The following is a 10,133-nucleotide window of genomic DNA, read 5'->3' as shown; positions in this document are numbered from 1 at the left end:
CACCATGCCTGCCCACCTTCTTTTTTTAAACTTATTTTTATTTTATGTTCATTGGTGTTTTGCCTGCATGTATGTCTGTGTGAGGGTGTTGGGTCCCTGGTACTGGAGCTGCAGACAGTTGTGAGCTGCCATATGAGTGCTGGGAACTGAACCCAGTTCTCTGGAAGAACAGTCAATGCTCTTAGCTGCTGAGCCATCTCTCCAGCCCAAAACTTGACATTTCTTTTTTTATTATGTATATAGTGTTATGTCTGCATATATGCCTGCAGGCCAAATGAGGAAACCAGATCTCATTACAGATGGTTGTGAGCCACCATGTACCCACCTTTTTTTTTTTTTTTTTTTTTTGGATTTTTCGAGACAGGGTTTCTCTGTGGCTTTGGAGGCTGTCCTGGAACTTGCTCTTATAGACCAGGCTGGTCTCGAACTCACAGAGATCCGCCTGCCTCTGCCTCCCAAGTGCTGTGATTAAAGGCGTGCGCCACCAACCCCCGGCATACCCACCTTCTTTTAAAGATAGGTCTCATGCATCACAGACTGCTCTCTACCTGGCTATGTAGCCAAGGATGGCCTTGAACTCCAGATCCTCCTGTTTAGAGACACCACCAGGCCCAGCTGGACAGTGCTGTTAGTCATGCCTTCTGCTTGGAGAGTGGGGCTTGCAGGACCCTGGGAGGCAATTAAGTTGGACGCAATCCACGTCCAGAGTGGCAGAAGGAAATGGGCTTGTCCAAAGTCATACAGGAAATAGTTATCATGACTATGTTTAGATCCATGTGTGATGCTGAAGCAATTGCTCATCTTCCGGGTCTTGGTCACCTTAGGGACTCCTACAGTTGGGACGCCAGGGTGAGGGGTGGTGACACAGACAAGGCGTACCTCCCAGGAGGCAGAGGGTGGAGCTAGAGTGGCATGATGGGCATGGCTGAGGAGAGGCACACCTGGAGGGGTCCACTCTGTCAGGAGCAGCAGCCTTGGCCTCCTTCTGGGTTGAGAACTCTTAATAATTCATCAGGGACAGAGCAGCACACACCAGAATGTTAGAGGTTTAGAAGCCAGTGTGCCAGCTTCTCACCCGTCTCAGCTGTGGCTCTGAGGCTACTCTGGCCTCCACATTCTGTCACCCAGCTCAGGGTCTCCCAATGCATCTCCCATCAGGACACCTTCCCTTTCCGCCCAAGCAAAGGTCGCTAAGGTCCGGTGCTGCCTCTGTCTTTAGACTTGAGGGCTCCCTGAGGCAAGGTCCTTTTTACAGTGGGGCTCCTGGAAGAGCAATGGATCCCTCCATCAAGCTGGACAATTATCTAAGGCACAAACAGTGCCTCCTCTACCAGACTGTGCCTTCTGGTCAGTGCCCCTGTGCATTGACTGTCACAGAAGCTTTGGAATTGGCTCCATCCTGAACCAACATCATAATCCCAACACTGCCCCAGCTTGCAGCACTGGATTGGCCCGTCTCTCCTTGTCTCCCGCCTACCTGTGGGACTTTGCGACTTTCCTTAACTGGAGTCAGTGCTGCCCAAGTAGACTCCTTTCCCTCTGCCTGCCTGGGTCCTTATCACCCACCACGGCAGGCAGCAGCTATCCCTCTGCCCTTCATGGTCAGCATGCTCACACCTCTAGGGGGATAAGATCATTGTCACCATTCACACCATGAATAAGGTCTCTGTGACAATATAAGGAAAGGCATGGTGGGAGTGGGTGACCCAGAGGCCACCTTTCTCAAGAAGGGACTTCTCAGCTTCACTTTGACAATTCCAGTTCAGGTCCTTTTCTATTAGTTGAAGAGGGAAGTGGTCTCTTTTTTGGAGAATGACCAGCTCTCTACAGAAACTGTCCCCATGGGAAGCGAGAATACCCTGTGATGTTCATGAGCGCATGTAGCTTGCCCAGGGCTAGGATGCTGCATTCAAGAACTACGGCTCATTGCCTGTCGTGGGCCCCCATAGCCTCACAGCTGCAGGTCATTACATACTTGGGTATATGTCCCCACCCCCCACAAGCCCTATAGGGAGCAGCTGTGAAAGTCCAAGTGAGCAGACATCTCATTGGTATTCCGAGTAGCCAAGCCACGCCACGACTTTCTCTGAGAGACCCCCATCCTCTCCCTCAGCTCCACCTTTCAAAAGTTGTCAGAGGAACATCAATAGCGGGAATCGATTCATCAATGAGCATCTTGGCCTCTCGCAGCCCCCACCCTTGTGGAGTTTCACTGCATCTCTAAGGACTCCACCCCATGCTCCAACAAATCACTTGTTTTGTTTTGTTTTTGGAGGCAGGATCTTAGTATCCTGGCCTGTCTTCAAACATCTTGTGTAACAGAGGACGACCTTCAACTTCTGATCCTGCTGCCTCCACCTCCTGAGTGCTGGGATTACAGGTGTGTGCCACCATTCCTGGCTTTACAGAGTGCTGGGGACTTAACCCAGGACTTCATGCATGCCAGTCAAGCACTGTACCAACTGAGATACACCCACACCTCACTTGTAGAACCTGGCCTTGCCATCCTCCCTGACAGGCCCCAGGAGGCCAAGCCCTTTCCACTCACAGGATCTTTGCCTGAGCAAAGCAAGTTGCATGGTTTGGGGCTGATCATGGAGTAGAGCCAGGAACCTGGGACACTGTAGTTTGAGCCTTATGAGACACCACACAATACAAGAGGAGGTGCTATGCCTTAGGGATGTGGGGGAGGAATCACGTGCTTTACAACATCTAGACAGAGCCTAACATTCAACATCTACCTCTACCACTGACTATATATCACCTTTTGACTTACCTTAACTCCCAACAATAGCAACCCATGCTCAACCAACTATGGAATGTCTACTCGACTCTCATCACTAATCAACTACTCCAGATGGCCCAACACCAACATGTTAATACAATAACTCAATAGATCTCAATAGTGGCCTCCCAACACCAAATGCCCAGCATGACTAGCCACTCCAGCCCCCGATAATGACTTTTATTAAGAACCTCCAAGACTGGGCGTTGGTGGCCCACGCCTTTAATCCCAGCACTCGGGAGGCAGAGGCATTCGGATCTCTGTGAGTTTGAGGCCAGCCTGGTCTACAGAGCGAGTTCCAGGACAGCCTCCAAAACAATACAGAGAAACCCTGTCTCAAAAAACAAACAACAAACAAAAAAAGAACCTCCAAAATTGACATCTCAAATTAACCAAGGCTGGTAATTTTCCACAGGTCTATCAAGGGCCCCTAGTCCCTGACCCTCATCCATTACTGTCATTGAAACATTCAGACGCCTGCTGGTGCCTGCCAGATTTACCTGGCTCTGACTGGAACTAGCCTGAACTTCCTTCCGCTTCTTGGACTTGGCCAGTTGGCCAGCAGTGGAGCTGTCAGGTCTCTAGTCCAGCCCCTCCCTCTCCACTGACCCAGCCCTGACTTCCGTGTCAGACAGCAATGAACCGGGGACAGGATTGACCTGGGAAGACATCCCTTGTTTTCCTGAGTTATGCTCCAGCTTTCCCTCACCCCAGGAAGGATGCTAGCTGCTGAAAGTGATAGTTCATGGGGAGTTATGATTCTGGGATGGGAACACCCCGAGATCACCACATTCAATGTGCCCAATTACAACTGGGAGAAAGACACAGGGCTCACGGAAAGAAGAAAGGTTCTGGGAAGGAAGCAGGGGATGGATGAGACCCGTGAGGGCAGGGAAGAGCCAGTGAGGGGCCTGGACATGGGGAGGAGGGAGGAGGAAGCCTCTAAGAAACTGTGGGCAAAAGGGAGGATGAGAGTGGAAAGGGGTGTAACACTCAGTGTGGCGTCCTGCGGGTGCTCCCCATCTCTCCCCACCCCTCCTGGGACCCTTGCTCAATGGAAAGCTCCATGGAGACCCAAGCAGAGCAATAGCTCAGGATCCCCCTTCATCAGGAACTCGGAACCAGGACCATTAATTAGATGAGGGAGCAGCTGCTCTGGGCCCAGCGGCCAAATGACAGGAAATCAGTCTGTTCCTGGAAATGCTGGCCTGGCCCTGTTTGCAGGTTTGGGAGACTGACTGCCCTCTCCTCCTTGGGGTCTGTCCAGGGAGCTACATATGTCAACTGAGATGCCCTGCCCACTGCCAACCATTGGCCAGGCCCAGGAGAATCCCATATGGTGAGAGGGCACTGGCCTCTGGAATACTGTAGTCATATTAGGTCAATGTCCCAAGCTTCAGCTTCTCTCTCAATGAGGAGGCTCAGATTCCCACGGGGGCAGTCTCTGGTGTCCTCCTCCTTCCTCTCACAGGTACGACCACAGGGACCCCTGTAAGTTGCCCAGAACCTGGTGGTGGTTGTTGTTGTTGTTGTTGTTGTTGTTGTTGTTGTTGTTGTTGTTCTTCTTCTTCTTCTTCTTCTTCTTCTTCTTCTTCTTCTTCTCCTCCTCCTCCTCCTCTTCCTCCTCCTCTCTTCTTCTTCTCCTTCTTCTCCTTCTCCTTCTCCTTCTTCTTCTTCTTCTTCTCCTTCTTCTCCTTCTCTCCTTTAAGACAGGGTTTTCTGTGTGGCTGTCCTAGAACTCATTCTGTAGACCAGGCTGTATCAAACTCAGAGATCAGCTAGGTGTTGGTGGCGCACACCTTTAATCCCAGCACTTGGGAGGCAGAGGCAGGTGGATCTCTGTGAGTTCGAAGCCAGCCTGGTCTACAGAGCGAGAGTTCCAGGACAGCCTCCAAAATAATACAGAGAAACACTGTCTCGAAAAACCAAAAACCAAACTCAGAGATCAGCCCATCTCTGCTCCCCAAGTGCTGGGATCAAAGACATGCACCACCAACGCTCAGTCCCACTGCCCCCTGCGTGCTTTTTCTTCTTCTTCTGGGTTCTAACTGTACCCTGGGGACCCAGGGCGAGTCATCACCAGCCCCCTGGATAGGATCCTCACACAATATGTAGTGGGGGGGGGGAGAGTAGGGCCTGGAAAGCTGCCTGGAATCCTTTCATTCAGCTATTTCCAGGTAATGGAGCAGAAACTAAAGCAAGGGGAAAACTGTCCTCCATCACAAGAACTTCTGAATTGCAGGGGTGGAGACAAGATGTCCCTGTGGATCCTTCTAGTTGCAGGTGTCCCCAAGGCTTCAGCCACACGCTGCATTGTGGGCCGCAGGGTAAGGATGGGGGTGGAGATGGTTAGGATGCGGTTTCTGACAGCCAGAGCCTTACTGTCCAGTGGAGGAGATGGGACCGTTGCCCAGGAAACCGCAGGAGAGCAGCATCCTCTCAGCCTCCACATGGAGACATTTACACACGCTGCAAGCAGAAGGCGGGAGCATGACTGCTCCAGACCAACTCTAGGAGTTAAAGGGAGAAAGAACTCAGGAGGCTGCAGGACTTCAGGGTTGCACAGGACAGGACATGGAGAAAACTCTATAGGTAGAGTTCTACAGAGGCATGGACAGAGGGGCTAGGGCATGGCTGGGAGCATGGGGACACATAGCCAACTCTAGGAAGCCCAAGGGCCCACAGGACGTGGAAGCTGGGAAGGCAGGCCACTAGAGACTTGTGCCCTGTCGAGGCACGATGGCTATTTTCTGATTCCCAAGCCTCAGCATATGGCAGAATCATTTGTATGTATCTAAGGACCTAAGGGGGAGGATATTTAAAACGTGTGCCATCTTGGAGAAGCAGGCATCCAGGCACAGAGCCTTCTTCTCTTGTATTTCTCACGCCTCTCTCTATTGTACTGACTAGAACCTGCCCACCTTCCAGAAATCTTGAGGGCAGACGGAAGAGACATCCCCCAGAAGGCACATTCCTGCCTCCTGACTTTGCCTGCCAGCCCTAGGCTAAGACTGCCTTCCTGTTCTTCTAGTTCAAACCCAGTCTTGCTCCCACTGGTCCCAGGGTTCCTTCCAACAGGATAGAAATCAATGAACAATTTGCTGCAATTTGTAGATCTCATTTCCCTGCCATCCCTAACCCCAGCTAGTCCTGACCAAGTTCAGCCTTACCCACCTGCCTCAGGCAGAGGGACGCTGGCACATTCTGCCCAGCTATAGGGAGCCCAGTGCTGGATCCTGGTGTGATGGTGAGGGCAGGGTTATCCTTTACCTGGGTGATGCCTAAGAATCAAGAGGAAAGAAACACCGGGTAATCAGTGGGGCAGGTGGTACATGCCTTTAGCCACAGCACTTGGAAGGCAGAGGCAGATGGAGCTCTGAGGACAAGGTCAGCTTGATCTACAGAGTGAGTTCCAGGACAGCCAGGACACAGAGAAACCCTCTCTTGAAAAACCACCGCCCCCCCAAAAAAGAAAAGAAAAACAAAACAAAATAACAACAACACAGTAATCTTGAGGCTGAGGATGTAGCTCAGTGGTAGGTGCTTGCCTAGCATTCACGAAGTCCTGGATTCCATCCCCAGCACCACACAGACCATTATCAGTGGCTCATGACTATAATCCTAACACTCAGGAGGTGGAGACGACAGGATTGGGAGTTCAAAGTCATCCACTGATACATAGCAAGTTCAAGGCCAGCCTGGGACAGAGGAGATCCTTTTTGAAAGAAAAAAGAACTGAATGTTTTTATTTATTTTAATTTTTAGAATTTATTTACCTGAGCCGGGGGTTGGTGGCGCACGCCTTTAATCCCAGCACTCGGGAGACAGAGGCAGGCGGATCTCTGTGAGTTCGAGACCAGCCTGGACTACCAAGTGAGTTCCAGAACAGCCTCCAAAGCCACAGAGAAACCCTGTCTTGAAAAAAAAAACAAAAAACAAAAAAATTTATTTGCCTGTTTACTTAGGAGTGTATATATGGATGTTGGAAGATAATCCATAGTGTGAGTCTGTTCTCTCCTTCCAGTATGTGGAAAGCAAACTCAGGTCATCAAACTTGGTGACAGCCCTTTTACTTGCTGAGCCACACGGCCAGCTTTATTTGTAGTCTGTAATTTAAAAACAAAACATCCAAGACAGCCATGAATAACGGACATGCCTTTATAAAATCCTGGTGGTGGCACACGCCTTTAGTCCCAGCACTCAGGAGGCAGAGGCAGGTGGATTTCTGTAAGTTTCAGGCCTGCCTGGCCTACAGAGCTAGTTCCAGAAAAGCTAGGACTGTTACACAGAGAAATCCTGCATCCAATAAAATAAAATAAAATAAACAAAACAAGAACAACAACAAAACCCTGGCACTTGGACAGCAGAGGCAGGTAGATTTCTATGAGTTTGAGGCTAGCCTGGTCTACATAGAGTGCCAGACCAGCTAGGGCCCTTCCTGAAAACAAAACAAAGACAGAAAGCCCTCCGTGAGATTCAGACAGAGTTGGTATGAGTATTGCTGGGAAGTTAATATTAGCGGTGGTTGCCGGGCGTTGGTGGTGCACGCCTTTAATCCCAGCACTCAGGAGGCAGAGGCAGGCGGATCTCTGTGAGTTCCAGACCAGCCTGGTCTACAAGAGCTAGTTCCAGGACAGCCTCCAAAGTCACAGTGAAACCCTGTCTTGAAACAAAGAAACAAAAACAAACAAGCAATATATATATATATATATATATATATAATGTATATAATATATTACCGATGGTTGGTAGTCTCCCTCCCATCTGCTGGTCACATGATCTTGCAGACTTTCCACATGCCTCGGCATCCTCATCTGTGAAATGAGGGCAGCAACAGCTCTGGTCTCACTGAGGCTCTATCTGGAGGATTAGCAGGTAATGCAGGCTATGTGGGCAACCAGCTTTATCTCAAATCCCCGGACATGACAGGTGTTGAGTAAGCAATTGGTAATAGCGTGCAGGAAGACAAAGTCCTGGGACACCACACACTGGCCAGGTCCTCCTGAACACCCTGCAAGGCGTTTGGGGAGCAAAACCAGTGTTTCTCCCCTCCTACTTCCCCAGGGTTTCCCACTATGCACAGGGTGGTAGTGAGAGGGACCTCTCTGGGGATGCACAGGGGTTCTGAGGTGACCTTAATTGTAAAGAATGGAAGAAAATTAAACTTTGGCTCCTTGGGGGTTCCTGACCTGCCCAACGGGATGCTGAATGGAGAAGTTGTGAAGACACTAATGGAGGGTTGTCATGGAGGTACCCTAGTAAGTGATGCAACAGCCCCAGGAATGGTCTGTGCCTTTGGGTAACAGGGCAAGCTGTAGGGCATCTGGGACAATGTGAGCACTTAAGTGGAGGAAAATGGCTGTAGGGGCAGGTAGTGAAGTCTGAAGAGTCTTAGACACAGTTAAGTGGGCTAAGATAGGAACAACTGTGCTGGGCCCATTCCCACAGGCTACAAATATGTACACACAAGGCAGGCATAGCGGCACACCATTGTAACCCCAGAACCCAAGAAGCTGGGACAGGGGGACCACAAGTTCAAAGCTACCCCAAGTTACATAATGAAACCCTGTCTCAAAGTGGGAGGAGGCTGAGGGTGTAGCTCGGTGGTGCAAATGCTTGCCTCGCATCGAATCACACAGCCGGCCCTGGCGTCAGTCCCGGGAGCCACACACCAAAGAGTGACAGACATCTTTGGTTGGTTTAGCAGCATAAGCCTGTTATCCCAGCACTTGAGGTATGGAGGCAGAAGGATGAGGAGTTCAAGGCCATCCTCAGCTGTGTCTGGGTTAAATGAGACTTTAAAATTAATTAATTTGCAACAAAGGCAGGGCTGGAGTGATTGCCCAGGAGACCCAGGTTCAGTTCCCAGAGTCCACATGGCAGCTTAACACTGTTATGCCTCTTCCAGAGTGCCCTCTTTGGGTGACAGATCAAATACTGTGCACATACATGTATGCAGGCCCTCACTCATAAACACAAAATAAATCATTAAACAAGACAGACAAACAAAAAACAACCAAAGCAGAACCATACACACGTCCTCAAAGGGGCCCCAGGTGCCCAGTGCTCAGACACGGGGCACAAGTTTTTGTTGTTGTTGTTTGATTTTTTAGTTTCTCGAGACAGATTGGGCACAACAGATTTAAGTGTGGATTTCATCTCAGCTTGCCTGGGTTTCTCTTTCAACTTTATTGAAATATAATTTACATAGAGAAAAAATGCATACATTTTGAGTGTTCAGTTTGAAGAATTTTGGCAAATTTATATACACATATAACCACCTCAACAATCAAGACAGAGAATATTTTCTTCATTCCCAAAAGCTCCCTGGTGCCCCTTCCCAGTCAGCTGTCACTCTTCTCCCAACCACAGGCAACCACTGATCTGCTTCCTGTCGCTGTAGATTAGATCTGTCGTTCCTAGCATTTCATATAAATGGAATTATGTAGTATGTACTCTTGGTGTCTGGCAGCTTTCCCTAAGAATGTTTATAAGGTGTGTACTTTAAAAAAGATTTATTTTATTTATTTTTAATTTTGTATATATGTGAGAGGATACATCCTCATGTGAGTGCAAATACCTTCAGTGTCCAAGAGGGGGTGCTGCAGCACATGCAACTGGAGTTACAAGAGGCTGTGAGCCACCATAAGGTGCTGGAAATGGAATCCAGGTCCTCTGCAAGAGCACTGAGCAAGTGAGCAGTCTTTTTAAATAAGATCCATTTATTATTTTTATATATGTATATGTGTCTGCGTGTAGGTGCACATGAATGCAATACTAGCATTGGTCAGAAGAGGGCATCAGATCTTCCGGAGTTGGAGGACTAGGGATAAGGATGATGCTCCCAAGCTGGCCTCGAACTCACAGAGATTGTGCGCCACCACCGCTTGGCTCCAGACTGTCTTCTAACTGAGCTGTAGAAGTTTCCTGGACGCAAAGCTCTGTGCTTCAGGTCCTGAGAATCTCTTCTGGGCTGTTTCAACCCTAGTACTCCTCAGCTGTTTAGCTCTTCCTTCTCCTGGTCCCATGTTATGCAATCTCCAGCAAGATACCCCTCTTTCTTTTTGTTTTGTGACTTAGTCTTTCTGACTCTTTGTTTCCTCTTAAGCGGAGATTACTGGCCCTGCTGAATGGGTATGTTGTGACAACTCTTGTTAATGTGACAACTCTCAGCTTCCCTCTCACAGCTGTCCCCATCTGGCCATGCACACCTGCTGGGACCTAGGGTCACGCGTGTGTCTGCAGCTTCCTGATACTCCCCCAGGACCCAGGCTGAAAGAGACACTTCTCAGCTTATATCACGGTTCTCGTCTTCACTGCACCAATCAATCCGTCGATAAGTCCATGC

The sequence above is a fragment of the Mesocricetus auratus genome, unplaced genomic scaffold (genome assembly GCF_017639785.1).
Source record: "Mesocricetus auratus isolate SY011 unplaced genomic scaffold, BCM_Maur_2.0 Super-Scaffold_100007, whole genome shotgun sequence".
In the NCBI taxonomy this organism is placed as follows: Eukaryota; Metazoa; Chordata; class Mammalia; order Rodentia; family Cricetidae; genus Mesocricetus; species Mesocricetus auratus.
This window is presented reverse-complemented; position numbering follows the sequence as displayed.